At 48.1% G+C, this 16,890-nt stretch overlaps 1 protein-coding gene across 6 annotated transcripts in view; it reads right to left on the bottom strand.

Moving 5' to 3' along the window:
* The window catches only part of LOC119395653 (solute carrier family 41 member 3), a 488,970-nt gene that overhangs the window by 174,924 nt on the left and 297,156 nt on the right, over positions 1-16,890 (bottom strand). Inside the window, exon 1 of one of the 6 annotated variants that reach the window (XM_049416725.1) lies at positions 14,201-14,212. The exons of the other annotated variants lie outside the window; for them this stretch is intronic. The gene's annotated coding sequence lies outside the window, so the exon portion shown is untranslated. Of the gene's footprint in view, positions 1-14,200; positions 14,213-16,890 lie in introns of those variants that run through there. 6 annotated transcript variants of the gene reach the window in all.

Below are 16,890 nucleotides of genomic sequence, written 5' to 3'. Positions count from 1 at the left end.
AGATAGAGCCGTGAGTCTGAGTGAATACGAGTGAGTAATATTTTGCCGAGTTTGAGTCCGAGTGAGTCCGGTTGAGGAAAATTTCAGTGAGTCTGAGTCCGAGTGAGCCCTAAGGGCAAAATATATTTCATAAGTGAGTCTGAGTGAGCTCCACATTTTTTGCCGACCTATGGCATATACGTGTTTACAGAATAACTAAAATAGCCGGGCGCCGTGCGTTCAGAGTCTGCTAACGTCATTCATTAGGAAAACAGTGACCAATATTTAAACCTCTTGAGCCGTGAACTCCCGCGGAAGCAGCTCTCGGTGGGCATTCAAAGAACTGCAGTCAGCTTACATCGGTGCGTCCTACATATGCATGCAACGAAAAAAAAAATCAAATGAAGAGAAAAAAATCCCTGCCTTTATTCAGAAGCAGGCGACAATGTTATGCTAAGCACCGGGCGCCAAGCGATGCGGGAGGTATCATATTTGCTACGACGAAAACAAGTCATTTACATTATTTTGCCTACGCTCGAGGCCAGCCCATTCATAGCTGGTCTTTTCAAGCGCATAATTGTTCGACTTTCAAAAGCAGCCGTCTGTTTGCACCGACGTTTTCACGCCTGAGCGTCAGCTGCAGGAAAGTCAAGCGACAACATTCCTCTACCACTGCAGCCTAATGCAAAGCAGGTGCACACACGCTCTGCCCGGTGTTATGAGCCCACTGCCTCCGTAGCGCACCGCCTGTGCCGACATGTCGGAGACAAATATGCCGGGAAGCGAATGTGCTTGCTGGAGACGGATAACAATGCCTTGACCCCTTGTGCCGCACAACTTTCAGAAGCACCAGTCAAGCGTGCATGCTACTTCTATACGTACGTCGGAGACATTGTGGTGGTTCAAACGACACAAGTGATAAATATGTGAATCAGCGCGTTCTAAGAGAAGTGCAGATTTTCAGCTTCGTGTATACATTTTGCACGAGTTGCATAGTTTTGTATACACATCCTGTATCGTTGAATATATTTAGCTTGTTACTTCGTTTTTCCGCGGAGGCAAATATGCATAATTCTCAACAATTACATCTCGCAGAGACGTGAGTCTTATATGCCGGAATTCTTGAGCATATTACCCAACTTATGTAAATACTCCCGAGCGGAGGCACTACGCGGTCGGCAGAAGAATCGTAATAACTGAGCGGCCCTATTTTCGACGTTACAAGAACCTGCAGGCCCTAAGATATTTTTATTTTTTTTTCTCCCACAGGCAGAGCAGTAGCCAAAATTTCCAGGCCGACCATGCGTTAAAGTGTTTCTGTCTCTCCCCATTTTGTCGATTGGCTGCAGCGTTTCTTTTCAAGCCGGTCTATGGCTTTTTGTCTGCTTTTCATAGGCGACACTGTGTTCTCCGAATAAACAGTCCATTTCATTCGATCATCACTAACTGCCTTTCGCGGGCCTGTACTCCAGTATGTTTGAGGCTGTGATATTTTTTGACGCTTTCATGTTTTGTGTACTGCGGCGAACTTGCCAACTGCCAAATTGGCGACATTTGTGATGCGATGGTCAAAGCCTTGTTTATGTCTGGCAAACAATGGCAATGCCAGGTGCAGTAAACATACACAAACACCAACGGAAGTAGGCGAGGACACAGCCATGACTCAAATGGATCGCATGCGTACTGCGCAACATGTGGGCTCGGATCGTCCTTTACGTACAGTTTTAATTGCGATTTCCCGTGTAACCAATGCATGCGTTTAAGAATAGTCGTCTCGATTTGTTATCTGTTGGCTAAATGCGATTATTACTCGCACTTTGTTTCAGAGGTCTCAGTATGCACCAAATAAATGTGAAATTATAAAATTTCACACCACCCATACATAGCGCGTTCGCTGCAGTAATACATTGTGCAGTAATAGTGTAGAAAGTGATGTTTCATTAGGGACAAACTGTGTATTTATAGGTTGGCAATTGTAGCTTGAAGTGAAAATAGTGAAAATGCCGAGTGCACTGTCTGCGAATAAAGTCATAACGATGACACAAACCGCTTTAAAGTAATTTATCCCAACAAGTGAATGCGCTCTGGCATGAGAACATATTTGATGGAGGCAGAAAACGAAGAACCGAACAAAATCGTGATCCGGCCAGCAGTGTTGTCTTTGCACTGTCACCTTTTTTTTTCATTCTCTCTGTTTCAATACGAATGGATATGAGTAGTTAATTATGAAGAAACAGTGCGGGTAACGTGGCTGGTGAACAGGCAAGGCATTGCGATCGCTGTAGACGCACTTTTATATACAGAGACATGCTCTACATGTAAGAAAGAACGTCAAAAGCACAATGCTGTACGCGACTTGCCTGAGTGGCACGGAAAAGCAGCGATGAAAAAAATAAATGTAGCTGGTCATTGGTGATATCAACTACGATTTCACAACCGTAAAACAGAGGAGTACGAAAAAAGCGAACGACTGTAAAAGAAAGAGCTGAAAAAGTGCAACACAAATGAAAAACGAGATTTGTGGGCACCTACGACAGCCCACCGAGAAGACAAAATCAATAAGCAGAAAGGATGTAAAGGACACGCCGGCAGAGTGCCAGATCGGAAGTAGAGATCACCGAGAGGAGAACAGAAACAGATCGCGCGCTGAAGCATGTTGTCGCATCCTTGTATAATAATCGGCGAATTATATCAGAGCAGCAAGCCTGCTACTTTTGCGGAGAACATGATACAATTTGCCAATTTGCCATTCATTCATTGCTTGCTAATTTTCTAATTTGCGAAAACAAGCTCAGAAACGTGGGTGCAGCACTCTAGATTAAATTGAGATGTTCCGAATTCACACTCTGCCCGGCTCGACCCTTAGACGCAGAAGGTTCGCGATGCGATCCCTGATTTTCCTATAGGTTCAATGAGATCTCAACAGTATAAAATTACATTTACAATTTCGCTTTCTAGCAATTTAATTTCGATTACCTGTATGAAATGTCCTGACCGCTTATACGGCGTGCGGTGGTATCCTACAGCCGCCGAGGCTCACGACTGGTGTGGTCTGCCGTGGTGCGTGACACATCAGAGCACTGGCTGACCTCTGGGAAGCATGGAGCGAGGATGCTCGACGGCAACCAGACTAGCAACCGCTATGCATAAAAATGACGACGGACCGGTGAATTTCCGGTCAGTCTTCTCTCCGAGCCGGACCTAGTATCTCCACCCGCTGCCGTCTCGACACGGCAGCTGGGAACGAGTCTTTTTCTTTATCACGTTTTTCTGTGGTCTTTTAATACTTCTCTGTTTTGTTCTTTCTATGGATACTTTGCAGTATACTTTTTTTTGCCTTCGATTTCACTATGCACCTTTCTGCACGCGAACGGATGTTACAAAGACAAATATTTAGGAGACTAGCGTTGACTATCCGCTGACTCTTTCTTCCATGAATTATTCTGTCGACAGAAAATTAGATCTCTAGAGTAGATGGAAGTACAGAAAGGTAAGTAGTAATTGAATTTCGCTATTTACCACGGCGGAATCCTCGTTCACTATGTCATACGTCGTTTATATACACCACAAATGGCGTGGAATTAGCGATCGGAGGGTTACATCTCCAAGTTATTAAAATTTTCGAATGAGACAGAACTGGTGTCCCCGAAAGTGTTCGGTGCCGTCCGGAAAGAGATCGCTAAGTGTGCCGGTGTTAACGTGCTTATAAACAGAATCGCATTCTTGACAAACACCATAGAACGCTCTCTTCAGAAGAGGGTCAGTGATCATCGCAGAAATGGCAAAGTGACATCCCCGAGGAAGCTTCCCCCTTGGCGTCTGCAGAAGTTGCGAAATGAGTCGATGACTCTGATTTGAGTGGGCTGCGACGAGTAGACCATTTAAAGAGAAAAGAAATAATCGCAGTGCCGATCACTTTAACACATATGAAATGCTGCCTTCGTCAACGACAACGCATCACAAGCTCAGGAAGATCGGCTTCCAGTTTCAAAAACGCTACCACAACAATTTATCGAAGCTACACACGCCATTCGGGGCGCCGCTAGTACTTGCGTCAAATGAGAAAAGCGCGTCACAAATGTACGTCACTATACGAAGGTTCGAGAGTAATCGAGAGACTTCGAGAAAGTGCTACACATTTCATACCGCGCATACAATCACACTACGAATATTTTGGCGCAATCTCTTCTACAGAGGCGGCGATGTGCCTCTCTAGCGACGGCGGCGAATTGCTGCTTCGCTGGGATCTTTTAAAGCACGAAATTGCTTTATGGCGCGGCCCACAAAACTTTCGCAACGGAAGGTGACATTAGTTGAATAGTACAGCCTGCTATATTATTATGGTGCAGGCCGAGGTTTTATTCTTTTTTTTTCATACCTCACAATAAAGAAAGTTGAATAGTACACAGGTAGGGCACGAAAGAAATTCAGAGCCTATACGCGCGCATCGCAGCACCCAAATAAAGTTTTTCAAACAACCAACCAACCAACCTTTTTAGTACTGAGAATATGGAAGCCAGCCAAGTCAGCTGCTGTGGCAGCATGTTCTGCGGCTTCACGTCGTTTTCGCGCCCATTCGCGCTTGTGTGCGTGTTGGCGCTCCTTCCGCTCTTCTTGCCCCAAACGAACGACTCGCGTCCGTCCTATAAGGCGTTCTAAGGGCAACTGCTGATAACAATGCTAGCGCAATACCTCCGTCACAAGACAAAAAAGCACGACGAGTGGTGGGAAGCGATGCCGCCGAGTATCGCGACACTTGTGAAAGAGGCATCGGCGGTGACGAGGGCCGTCTTCGTCCTCTTATTTAGCGTCTCTTCGCTCCCCGAGTACGTGCGCCCCGCTGGTTAGCTAATTGGCTGAGCGGTATTAGCTCAGCAATTAGCTGAGCGGTACTATGACCAAGCTAATTAAGCCAAGTCATGCTAAGACCGAGCTATTATTCTACGTCTTATGGAGACCATGCTAATGAAGCCGTGTAAAGCTATGACCAAGCTAATTAGCACCATTCTAATTAACAAAACGCTCATTGGGGGTGTGCTAATTAAATCCAAGAGAATTAGGATTTTATATCTAAAGTCACGCTGATTAGGGTCGTGCTGTTTGGATTAGGCTAATTAGCTCAGTTTTATAAAACCTTGCTAATTAAATGTGGAAAAATTTCGCGGTAACTGAAACACTGCAAATTGAGACAGACCTCTTCAATATTATGTTAATGAAGACCTAGCTAATTAATACCAACAGAATTGAGACAGAACTGACGTGGTCTTCACTCCGAAACAGACTGAGTAGACGAGCCACATAAAAAGCTAGAAGAACCTGGGTGATCACAACCTCCTCCGATGGCTCCCGCCTTGCACAAGTAGTGCAAGCTGACCAAATCAATTTATATGCAAAGAAGCTGCTGCTTAGAGCCCACCGCATGAAACGCTTGGCAGCCACACCGGCACTATGACAGTCACGAGTTGAACTGGGGCCTTTTCAGAATCAACGAGTTTGTGCCCGAGTTCGCGCGTCAATCAGTTTGAGCAGATGCCCGCGGCGAAGATGGGCCCACCCACCGCGTTTGCTCTTGACGAGGACCTAGCTGCTCACGCCGCAACGCCAGCGAGTGGCACGATTCATCTATGAGCGTAATCGCACAGAACTATGCACACATGCACAAAAAACTAAAAGTTATATCATCACGTGGCTACAATTTGTCTCGCATTCAATTTCACCGCGCTCACGACGCACCGCTCACAGCCATGAACCAAGCGCCGCTGGTGCCATTTGACGCGAGAAATGTTACTATTTACTTGTTTGTGCCATTGTTTGTGCCGATTCGTTAGTGCAGAAAAATCTTCAGACGTGTAATGTAAGTAGCAGTATCCTGTCCATTTATTTATCTGCACTATTCGAGAGAAGGAAAACGAGCTTCACGAGAGTGGTGCGTGTGCGCCCTGGTTGCCTCCGAGAGTGGAAATTTACGTGCTGCCGGTGGAACGAAAGAACTTGCCCGAAAAACGACAAATGCCCACGAACACGCCTGTGGGAGGTGCGATGTTCAGTTGGCAAAAAGATAGCGCGACAATCACGCTGACGTCGCTGCACTGCGGGAAATGTGGACTAAATGGCGGCGCTGACGCGCTCGCACGCGGTGTTCCGTTGAAAACCGCCGCAATCGCCGCAGATGCGCTTGTGACGACATGCTCCTTCTTGTGGCTGTTTTTATCAACGCTGCTATCACGCGGTCCGCAGCGTTTTCCTATCATGACCACCCTACGGGGAACTCTGCGCAAACTCGTGTGCACGAGAAGCTCGGGCCATCCTGCATAGCACCCCAGGACGTCGTAGTTTCTGCCCTAAAATCAGCGGCACACACTTAGGATATTGTATGGGAGAGACAGTTATCTGAAGTAACACGTTCTGGCGGGGTAGTTATTTCGTAGCTTTTAGACGTTATTAAGCTGCGCGAAAAGTTGAGGACACAGGTAAGAAACATACAGAACACCACGAGCGCAGTACAGAACACCACGGCGCTCGTGGTTCTGTATGCTTCTTACTTTTGTCCTCGTCTTTTCGTGCAGTTTAATAACGTGTAACAGCTATCTGAGACACCCGAGAAGTGTTTGACGTCATGAAAATGAGTAAGTTCTATTGGACGGAGCACTTATGCAAATTCTCGGTGGGAGGGACAGCGACGGGCGGAGCTGACATTCTTGTAAGTGCAATGCAGTTATAACAGACCAAAGGCGAACGGCGTCCATCCGTGAACACGCCGTTCCAAAAGAAACAGCCGCCGAGCTTCGCCGCAAGGCCGACAGAGGGCGCCACCATCCAATCATCGGAAAGTTTCTAACGGTTTTGCTGCTAAGTGGGCTCCCACGCAGCAGCCAATAAAATCTCGAATTTAAATGACAAACAGATAACAAATATAGCCGCAAGAGTCGAGGAAGAAGTAGGCAAAATACCAGGCAAGGACTGGGGATATAGTGAGCTGTTACATCTAATGACGGAGAGATAGGGAAAGAGAAGAAAACTACTTGCTGGAAGGAAAAGCCAGAAAGTTGGTGGAACAAGGCAATCCGGGAAACGATCGAAAAGTGACGTGAAACATCACGGAAGCATAGACATGCAACGAATTATGGGAAATATGTTTAGAAAAAAAATCCATTGTACGAAATGTGAAAGTGAACGCAGTGTGACCGAGATTCACGAAAAAAAAAAAGAAGGCCGCGCTTAGTGCATTTTCCGGCCACATAAATGCGCTCGGTAGGAAGTCTGTCACAATGCAGCAACGTATTGTAGACGAAGGAGGAAATTAAATGGCAGGGTACGAAGCGCTAGGTTACATCCGAAAGGTAACAGCCGATTTGTTTAAAACGATCGTCCAAGGGAAAACTAAGGCGGCGAGCGCAAAAGAGGAAGAGCTAGTACTTGAGAATTTCAACTGGAAAAAGGCCGAAGGAAAAATTCCAAAGCGCACTGCCGCGGGTTTAGATTGGTTTCCCTTTAGCCTCATTAACGAACTAGGACATAACACTAAAGAAGCACTGCTGAAAGCCGTAGAAAAATGCTTACAGGACAGGCAAATACCGGAGAGTTGGCGAAAAAGTAGAATGAAGTTCATCTATAAAGGCAAGGCAGAAAAGGATAACATTCGCTCGTATAGACCGCTATCCATTAACATCGGTACTATACAGGTTGGCGATGCAGGCAGTATATGTAAAAGTATTAACAGGTATAACATACTGATATTTTGGGATAACTTCAGAATGAATTTGGAATCGGCAGGCGATTAGACGATAACGTATTTGTTCTTACTCAGTGTATAGAAATATCCAAAATAGAAAACTGGCACTTGTACGTGGCTTTTCTAGACATCACTGGGAGCGTACGACAACGTTAATCGGGAAATTTTGTGGGATATATTGAAAGGAATGGGCATAGAGGACGACTGTATACAGCTTTTGAGGGAGATATACCGAGAGAATAGAGTTTGCATAGAATGGGAAGGAATGAGTAGCAAAGAGAACGATGAGATTAGCAAGGGACTGAGACAAGGATGTCCTTTGTCCCCGCTGTTATTCATGCTGTACATGGTGAGGATGGAAAACGCGCTAGAAGGTGGCAACATTGGTTTTACTCTGTCGCACAAACAAGGCGGCGTGATGATTGAGCAGAAGCTTCCAGGATTATTTTATGCTGACAATAATGTCTTATTTGCTGGCAGTAGAGAGGATATACAGCAGCTGGCGGATATACGCGGAAGGGAAGGGGAAGCTCTAGGACTAGGATTTAGTGTAACAAAATGTGGATTCTCGGTGTTCAATGATTTCAATGATCAGGCGGTGTCAATACAGGGCCAAGAAATACCACGGGGTATGGGTAAATGAGGGAGATAGTTACATCGAGGTACAGGAAAAAGCCTCGGCAGCAAAGGGAAACAGGAATGCTGCAATAATGAAGCACAGAGCGTTATGGGGATACAATAGGTACGATGTGCTTCGAGGTCTTTGGAAAGGTGTAATGGCTTCGGGGCTTACATTTGGGAAGTCGGTGGTGTGCATGAAGTGAGAGGTGCAATCAGGACTGCATGCGACTCAAAGGACTGCGGGACGCCTCGCGTTGGGTGCTCACGGGAAGACGACAAATGAGGCTGTAAAGGGCGATAAGGGAAGCTCAGAGCAAAATCAGGTTCGAAGAGAGGCTACAAAATATGAAAGAGAGTAGATGGGCAGAGAAAAGGGGTTCCGGTATTTGTTTAGGAAAAGCGTTGGCTCACAGTGGAGAAAAAGAACTAGGAGACTTACCAGCAAGTAGATAGCTGGCAGTCTAAGACATATGGCAACAAATAGTATTATACCCGTGCCACATGGGCACAGAAAATGGCATTTACCTCCTAATGCCTTCAGATTTAGTGCCATTCGCGCGCTGCCACACGGACGAACGAAATGGCATTCGCCCAAATGCCATTCGTCACCTAATGCCATCGCCAGAACTCATCCAACTGAGAAATGCGTACTTTCGACGGCACAGCTGACGAAGTGCGATAGATCTAAGTTATATAAATCCTATTCAGCTGAAAATGAAGTTTTCACGTCTTTTATTTACACTAAACACTTAAACAAGCGCTTCAAACGCTGTATGTTGGATGCGACAGGCGCCATTTTCTTTTTACGCTGTGGACCTGACTAGCGTTGGCTGAGGTTGCTACGGTCGCCTGCAACGTCGTGAAACAAAGCAACAAACTAAAGCTTACAGCAGCGTAATGTGCTTGTTGCTACATTTAATTATTCTCTGAGGTATATGAAGCTTGTAAACGCATATTTATTTTTTTATTACTACTCAACAATTGCTCACTACAGAAAATGCTGCGATCGACATCATCAAGTCAAATGTCATTCAGTTTGGAGGTGCAGCAGCTCCGACGAAAAAAATGTCATTCGGGAACTGAATGCCTTCACTACCGAATGTTAGTTTCTGTGTGCGTGTGGCACGGGTAATAAATGAAAATTCAGAGGAGCGGAAAGGATTTATTGGATAGCAGCGATGGAAAAAAACTGGCTCTGAGCAACTACCGAAAGGGCAAAAACGAAATAAGAAGGAAGGCATTTTACGATAATTCAAAGGGAAGCGCATTACTGTTTGAAGCGAGGTCGGGTTGCCTTAGAACGCACAGTTATAAAGCGAGATTTAGTAAACCAGAAGAAAAATGTACATTCTGTGGGGAAGCTAAGGAAACGACGGAGCATGTTCTGACTGAATGTGGAGATATCCACCGAGGTGTATGTTTGGGCACGAGCCGACATGGAGCCTTGGGTTTTAGGGACAGCAACGTGAAGCTGAAAGTGTCCGCAATAGAAATAAGAGACGGTTAGAGTAATTGTGGCAGAAAAGTAGAGAGAAAGTACAAAAATAAATGGTGGGAAAAATAAGGTCATTCTTCCGTAAGGGGCAGAACGCTGGGCTGTGAACTTGCGTTTGTTTTCATATGGTAAGATCGATGTAATCGAAGTAGACAAGGCAGTAGGCCAACTGACTGAAAAAAAAAGTGCTTTTTTTTCTTTTTCGTGAGCCTGGTGGCGTGCGTGTCACGGCCCCGTTATAATGGGGTCGCCCGTAGCATTTATTTACCCATCCATCCAATAGGAAGGCGCCGGCTGGTGGAGGGTCCTTCCCGCCATGGACGCCGCTGAGGAGGCTTGCCGAAATCGACAGCGCTCGCTCGCCCGAGAACGGCCGTGCCGACGAAGAGCGGATCCCGCCATCAGGGCTAAGCGAGCACTACGTCGATTGCTCAACCCTACTGTAGGAAAGCAGGACAACGTAGGGAAAATCCGAAGGTGACAGCCAGAGAAACACAAGCGAAGCGCCGGTATCGAGCCGATCCCGAGGTGCGGTCGCGAAAAGAGAAACACAGGACAGCAAAGCGTGCACTGCACTTCCCCAGCATCCACATAGAGGGGAGCTGCCCACAGTTTTTTTCTTACATTGTAACCGAGTATAGCGCATTATCCGTTGGGAGTTTCATATACTCCGGTCAGGCGGAGTAATAAGCTTACTCTGCTACTACCCGCCACGGTGGTCTAGTTGCTATGGTGCTCGACTGCTGACCCGAAGGTCGCGGGATCGAATCCCGGCCGTGGCGGCCGCATTTTCGATGGAGGCGAAAATGTCAGAGGCCCGTGTACTTAGATTTAGGTGCACGCTAAGAACTGCAGTTGGTCTAAATTTCCGGCGCCTCTCATAATCATATTGTGGTCTTGGGAAGCACCTTAGGGTCGAGGCTTGTCCGTTGTTCGTTGTCCGTGCTCACGGCAATGCACCATGTCAAATCGAAACATTAGGTTTAACAATAGACTAATATCAATCATAATTGCCACGAAACAATATAAAACACCTACACGCACAAACCCTTTATACTAGTCGGCGATTTCAACGTACATAATGAACCTTTATACCTAGCTTTGTCGTCGACTTCCACTGTCGGGTGTCACGGTATATAGAAAACCGTTGCTATAGTCAAAACATGTGTGTATGTGAATAAAAAAAAGGTTTACAATAGACGAACATCAATCATAATTGTGACACATCAATATAAAACGCCTACAAGCACAAACCCTTTATACTACTCAGCGACTTCAACGTAAACATTATGGACCTCACGACCTGGCTTTATCGTCCACTCTGTCACTTTATGTCACTCAATTTACATTATATAGTACAACGCTCGAGTAACGTACGGTTACTCACCCATACGATACCCAGAGTTTCTCCCACTCGTCATGATTCACTTCGTGGAGATGCGTGTACTTTTTAATACTCCCCTACTGAACGGAGCTGAATCGACTGATGGATCATTTGTTTACATCCATCGGCGAAGTTTCGTAGGTAGCATGGGAGTATATGCTTATATCCATGATCCATCGAATAAATGAAGCCTTTTGGTATCGCACCATGAGGCAGGGAATGTACAAAAGATGGCTGATCCCTCCGTCATAGGAATCGGTATAACACGAAAGTGAAGCGTGTCGTCACAGAAGTAGCTGATTATTTATCCTGCGCTGGTATATGAGAGTTTGTACAATGTCTATGGTTGTTTGCAAGATACGAGTATAGCACCGCTTGATGGTCGACGCACCTACATTGACGCCTAGTGGCACGTCTCCGCACCATCGACTAACGCCTATGATCATGATATAACCCTTACGGTAGCTGAAGTTGTCAAGATATACCTGGACACCGCATATGGTGAATCCCGCGTAAAGATGGTTTCAACCAGCACATAGTAAACACTGATACTCGATATGCACTCCTTCAAAGCGTCGTGAAACGCGAAGCGAAACGCGACGAGCGTCGTGTCTTCCCTCTAGTCTGGCTGTTAATTCTCACAGGGCGAGCAGGGAACGCGCTGCGCCAGGCAGGCGAGCGTCGGAGAGCTATCTTAGATGCGAAGCAGCTTATGGGGGAGTTCAATCCGGTGTGTGGCATGACCACCCTTACTGCGCATGCGCAAGCCCTCTCCACACACCTCCACTGAACTCCCAGTCTCCACTGCCACTGCCCCTCTCCCCTCCTCCTCTCCACTCCCACTCCCCCTCTCCACTCCCCCTCCTCGTTTAGATAAAAGGCTCGCGTTAGGTCGTACACACGTTCAGTCACTGCGCCGGCTGCGCCGGTGTCATGAGTTCCAACGTCAACGTCGGCGCCAGTTGCAGTAATACTATGACGTCTCAGTCGGAACGACGTTTATTTGGTCGCCACGTCGGGAGCGAACCAGCGTCACGTACACGATGATGAAGAGCACACACCCGAAGACGATGATGACGAAAGACAAACGCGTGATGATGATTAGAATAACGAAGAGATGAGGAAGAAGTGCATAATAGATGCCTACACTAATTCCCCCCACGTGGAAGCGGCCAGCCTGGCCGCAAGTCAAGGCAACGAGGAACGTCGCGTGAAGTGCTTCATGCGAGAGACGTGAACAATCTCGGTACAGCGGTAACGGCGGTCAGTTGGGATGACAAGTGGTGTCACGCGATAGTTCACCGGAGAAGTCTGCTCCAAAACTATGTATGGGCCGATAAACCGAGGCTGGAACTTGTCACACAGAGCAGGTGTGCGAAGTGGTGTCAAAAGCGGCACCTCGTCACCAGGTCGGAAGGAGACAACGCGATGAGATGTGTCGTAAACGAGCTTCCTGGCTTGTTGCGTGGCTTCTGTGTTCATGCGAGCGCGCTGGCGACACTGCGCAAGTCTTGAAATATATGCTTCGCAAGAAGTCGGGGATGAATGGCCATTGCAGGTGAAGAAAGAAAAGCCGAGAAAAAATGTAGGCGAAGGCCCGTAAACGAGATAAAACGGTGAGTAGCCGGTTGTGCGTTGAACGGCCGTGTTGTAGGCGAAAGTGAGAAATGATAGAAGTTTATCCCAGTTTTTGTGGTCTGGTTGAATGTAGACGGCGATCATATCGGCAAGGGTTCGATGAAATCTTTCGGTCAGGCCGTTGGTTTCAGGACGGTAGCTAGGCGCTGTCTTGTGTGTAGTGCCAGACGCGCGTACGACTTAACAGTTGTGATAAGAATGCCCTTCCGTGGTCGCTCAGGAGTACTCGAGGAGCACCATGACGCAGAATTATGGTGGGAAGGACGAAGTCAGCAACTTCCGAAGCTGAACCAGTAATCATTGAAGTTGTCTCAGCGTAGCGCGTGAGGTGGTCCACGGCGGTCACTATCCATCGATTTCCAGCGCCAGTGACGGGAAGAGGCCCATAAAGGTCGACACCTACGACCTCGAATGGTGCTGTGGGGCACGGAAGTGGCTGTAATTGGCCGGCAGGAGCAGATGTCGGGAGTTTGCGACGCTAGCCAGAACAGCAGGAACTTACGTACCTTGCTACGCTGGTTGAAAGGCTAGGCCAATAAAAACGGCTTCGAATGCGGTCGTGGGTTTTGTGAAAGCCAAGATGGCCAGCTGTCAAATCGTCGTGAAAGGCGTTAAGAACGTGAGAGCGTGGCAAAGCGGCCACCCAGAGTTGACCGTCGGGGTGGCAAATGTGACGGTACAGGACACCATTCTAAAAAGACAGGGCGTGCAAACACGGACACAGGAAAGAAGTCAGGACACCACAAACGCCGACTAACAACTGAAGAGACGCACAACGGCTGAAAAGAAAGAAGGCACGAAAACTCATCTGCGCATGCCCATGCAACAGGCGAACCCATCAATCCGGCACGCGTGGCGGTCTACGTGGAAGATAACTGTTAAGGCATTTGATTTCATCTTTATGCAAGTTAATCGACGGTTGGCTCACGCATGCGCTACCACTCTTCTCGATATGCCATGCTTCAATCATCAGGCGCGTTTCTCCATTTTATGCCGGTACAACACTGCGCATTAATGAAATTCAGTGTTGTACCGGCATAGAAATGAAGAAACGCGCCTGATGATTGAACTATGGCATATCGAGAATAGTGGTAGCGCATACCTGAGCCAACCGTCGATTAACTTGCATAAAGATGAAATCAAATGCCTTAACAGTTATCTTCCACGTAGACCGCCACGCGTGCCGGATTGATAGGTTCGCCTGTTGCATGGGCGTGCGCAGATGAGTTTTCGTGCCTTCTTTCTTTTCAGCCGTTGTGCGTCTCTTCATTGTTAGTCGGCGTTTGTGGTGTCCTGACTTCTTTCCTGTGTCCGTGTTTGCACGCCCTGTCTTTTTAGAATGAATACTTACCAACTAGCTCAGTTCTCTGTTATTCTAAGATACAGGGCACCATTCTCCAGCTTAAATTGCGAGAGTTGACGACGAAGCCGCGCGTTAGGTGGACGGGATGCTGCAGAGAGGTGATCTATGATGCGCCGACAGTACGGGTCAGCCAGCTGGCGAGAGCTGAATGGTTGATCGTCGTCGGCTGGTAGCTGGTCTATCGAGGCGAGCGAGGTAACTGAACTAGAAGTGACGTCCGAGCTGGTGTTGTCGAAATCGGTTACGGGAGCGTCGAGCGGAGCGGTAGGTAGTGGGCAACGAGAAAGAGCGTCGGCGTCTTGATGTTTTTTGCCAGACTTGTAAATGATGTCAAAGTCGTACTCTTGGAGACGTAGAATCCACCGAACCAAGCGTCCAGAGAGGTTCTTTAGTGTAGAAAGCCAGCATAAGGCGTGGTGGTCCGTAACGATGGTGAAATGACGGCCGTGCAGATAAGGACGAAACTTATGTACTGACCAAACCACAGTCAGGCACTCCGGCTCAGTGATCGTATAGTTCTCGGAAGGGGTCAGTACGCGACTAGCGCATGCAACGGCTCTCTCTCGGGAAGAGTCGTCACGTTGGAGAAGAACAGCACCTATACCGCGGCCGCTAGCATCTGTGTGCAGGAGAGTCGGTGCGGTCTCATCAAAATGGGAGAGTATAGGATCTGACGTGAGGGCTCCCTTCAGTAGGTCAAACGCCGATTGACATTCTTTGAACCAGACAAATGGTACATCAGAAGCAAGCAGCTTGTGCAGTGGCGCAGCCATTGAAGCGAAGTTCCGTAAAAACGACAAAAATAGGAGGCGAGACCAAGAAACTTCGCAAATCCTCAGGCCTTTCGGGACGAGGGAAGTGAAGGACCGCAGCAGTCTTGTCAGGGTCAGGGCGAATTCCGTCCTTGCTCACGACATGACCGAGAACCTTGATGGATTTGCTGGCGAAACGGCATTTCTTGGTGCTGAGTTGTAGACCAGCGCCGGCGAGGCATGTTAGGACTTCATCCAGGCGTTGCAGGTGCAGAGGAAATATTGATGAAAAGATGACAATGTCATCAAGGTAGCAGAGGCAAGTCTTCCATTTCAGGCCACGCAGCACGGTGTTGATCATGAGCTCAAAAGTCGCGGTTGCATTGCAGGGCCCGAAAGGCATCACGGTGAATTCGTAGAGTCCGTCGGGAGTTGCAAACGCTGTTTTTTCTTTATCGTCTTCGTGCATGGGAATTTGCCAATATCCTGAACGCAAATCGAGGCTTGAAAAGTATTCCGCGCCTTGTAGGAAATCAAGGGCGTTGTCAATGCGTGGCATGGGGTAAACGTCCTTGCGGGTGATCTTGTTGAGCGCCCTGTATTCAACGCAAAAACGCACGGAACCATCCTTTTTTCGGACCAAAAGAACAGGCGACGACCAGGGGCTAGTTGATGGACGGATTACCTCTTGTTGGAGTATGTCAGCGACGTTTCCTTCAATGATTTTGCGCTCAGCAAGAGACACGCGGTATGGGCGGCGGTGCACAATAGATGTTCCCTCTGTCTGAATGCGATGCGCTGCAGCGGTAGTCTGGCCCAACGTCGAGGAGTAGGCGTCAAAAGAATCGGCGTGTTTTGCTAACAAAGCAAGCAGCTGCTGCGCCTGCGTAGCGGACAAGTCATCGCTGAGGAGTGCAGTAAAGGGAGCGGAAAAAGCAGGCTCACAAGTTGGAGGGTCGTTGGTAGAGACAGGTGTAAGTGGCGCTACGCTTACAGGCTCAGCAACGGCAACGCAGGCCACCGTGGTGCCCTGTGGAAGGAGAATTTTCTTCGACGTAGGGTTCATGACCATGACGAGCGCGGAGCCATTGCGAAAGCGAACCACACCTGACGCAAGAGCTATGCCTTTGGTAATGCAATGGGATGAAGGGAGCACCAAGACGTCACCGTGGTCGATGTCCTTAGACGTAAGGGTCACAATTCGCTCTTGACGTGGCGGTAGTTCGAGATCTTCCGTAGCGAACAGACGAAGTGGCTTGTAGGTGTAGTCGTCTAACATGGAGTCTGTGTCTGTAAGGTGTAGAACAAGTTGCCCACAACAAATTGCGGCCGAAGCAGAAGAGAGAAACTCCCACCCTAAAATTAGCTGGTGAGAGCACCGGGTTAGCACGATGAACTGGATGTAATGAAGGATGTCATCGATAAAAACACGGGCAGTATGAAGAGCGCAAGGGCGAATGGTGTTCCCCTGGGCGGCGACTAGCGTGGGTCCATTATAAGGCGTCGTGACTTTCCTGAGGCGCTTACAGAAATCAGCATGGATCACAGAAAATGTCGCACCGGTGTCCACCAAAGCATCGACGAGGACTCCTTCCACTACGACAGAAAGCATATTGAACGGGCGTGCTGGAGGAGTTTCAATCCTACTTTGGAATGCAGTTTTTCCTCCAAAAACTGCATCACTGAGTTTTGCGAACGGTCGGCAGTGGTGAACGAGGCAGGGCGAAGCGGAGAGGAGGAGCGACGAAAGGGCGAAGGTGATCGGCGTCTTGCGGACCGGTACGTACTCCGTGCGTCAGTCGATGCGGGTGGGGATGGAGACCGCTGCGGAAGGGACGAATAACACCGGCCGTAAGAATCCCCAGTGGAGAAATCACGTTCGCGCATGCCGCAACCACGACGCTCGTCCTGCTGGGGCTTGCTGCA

The sequence above is a fragment of the Rhipicephalus sanguineus genome, chromosome 6 (assembly GCF_013339695.2).
Source record: "Rhipicephalus sanguineus isolate Rsan-2018 chromosome 6, BIME_Rsan_1.4, whole genome shotgun sequence".
Lineage (NCBI taxonomy): Eukaryota > Metazoa > Arthropoda > Arachnida > Ixodida > Ixodidae > Rhipicephalus > Rhipicephalus sanguineus.
Note: the sequence above shows the minus strand (reverse complement) of the source record. Positions and strands in the feature narration are given on the sequence as shown.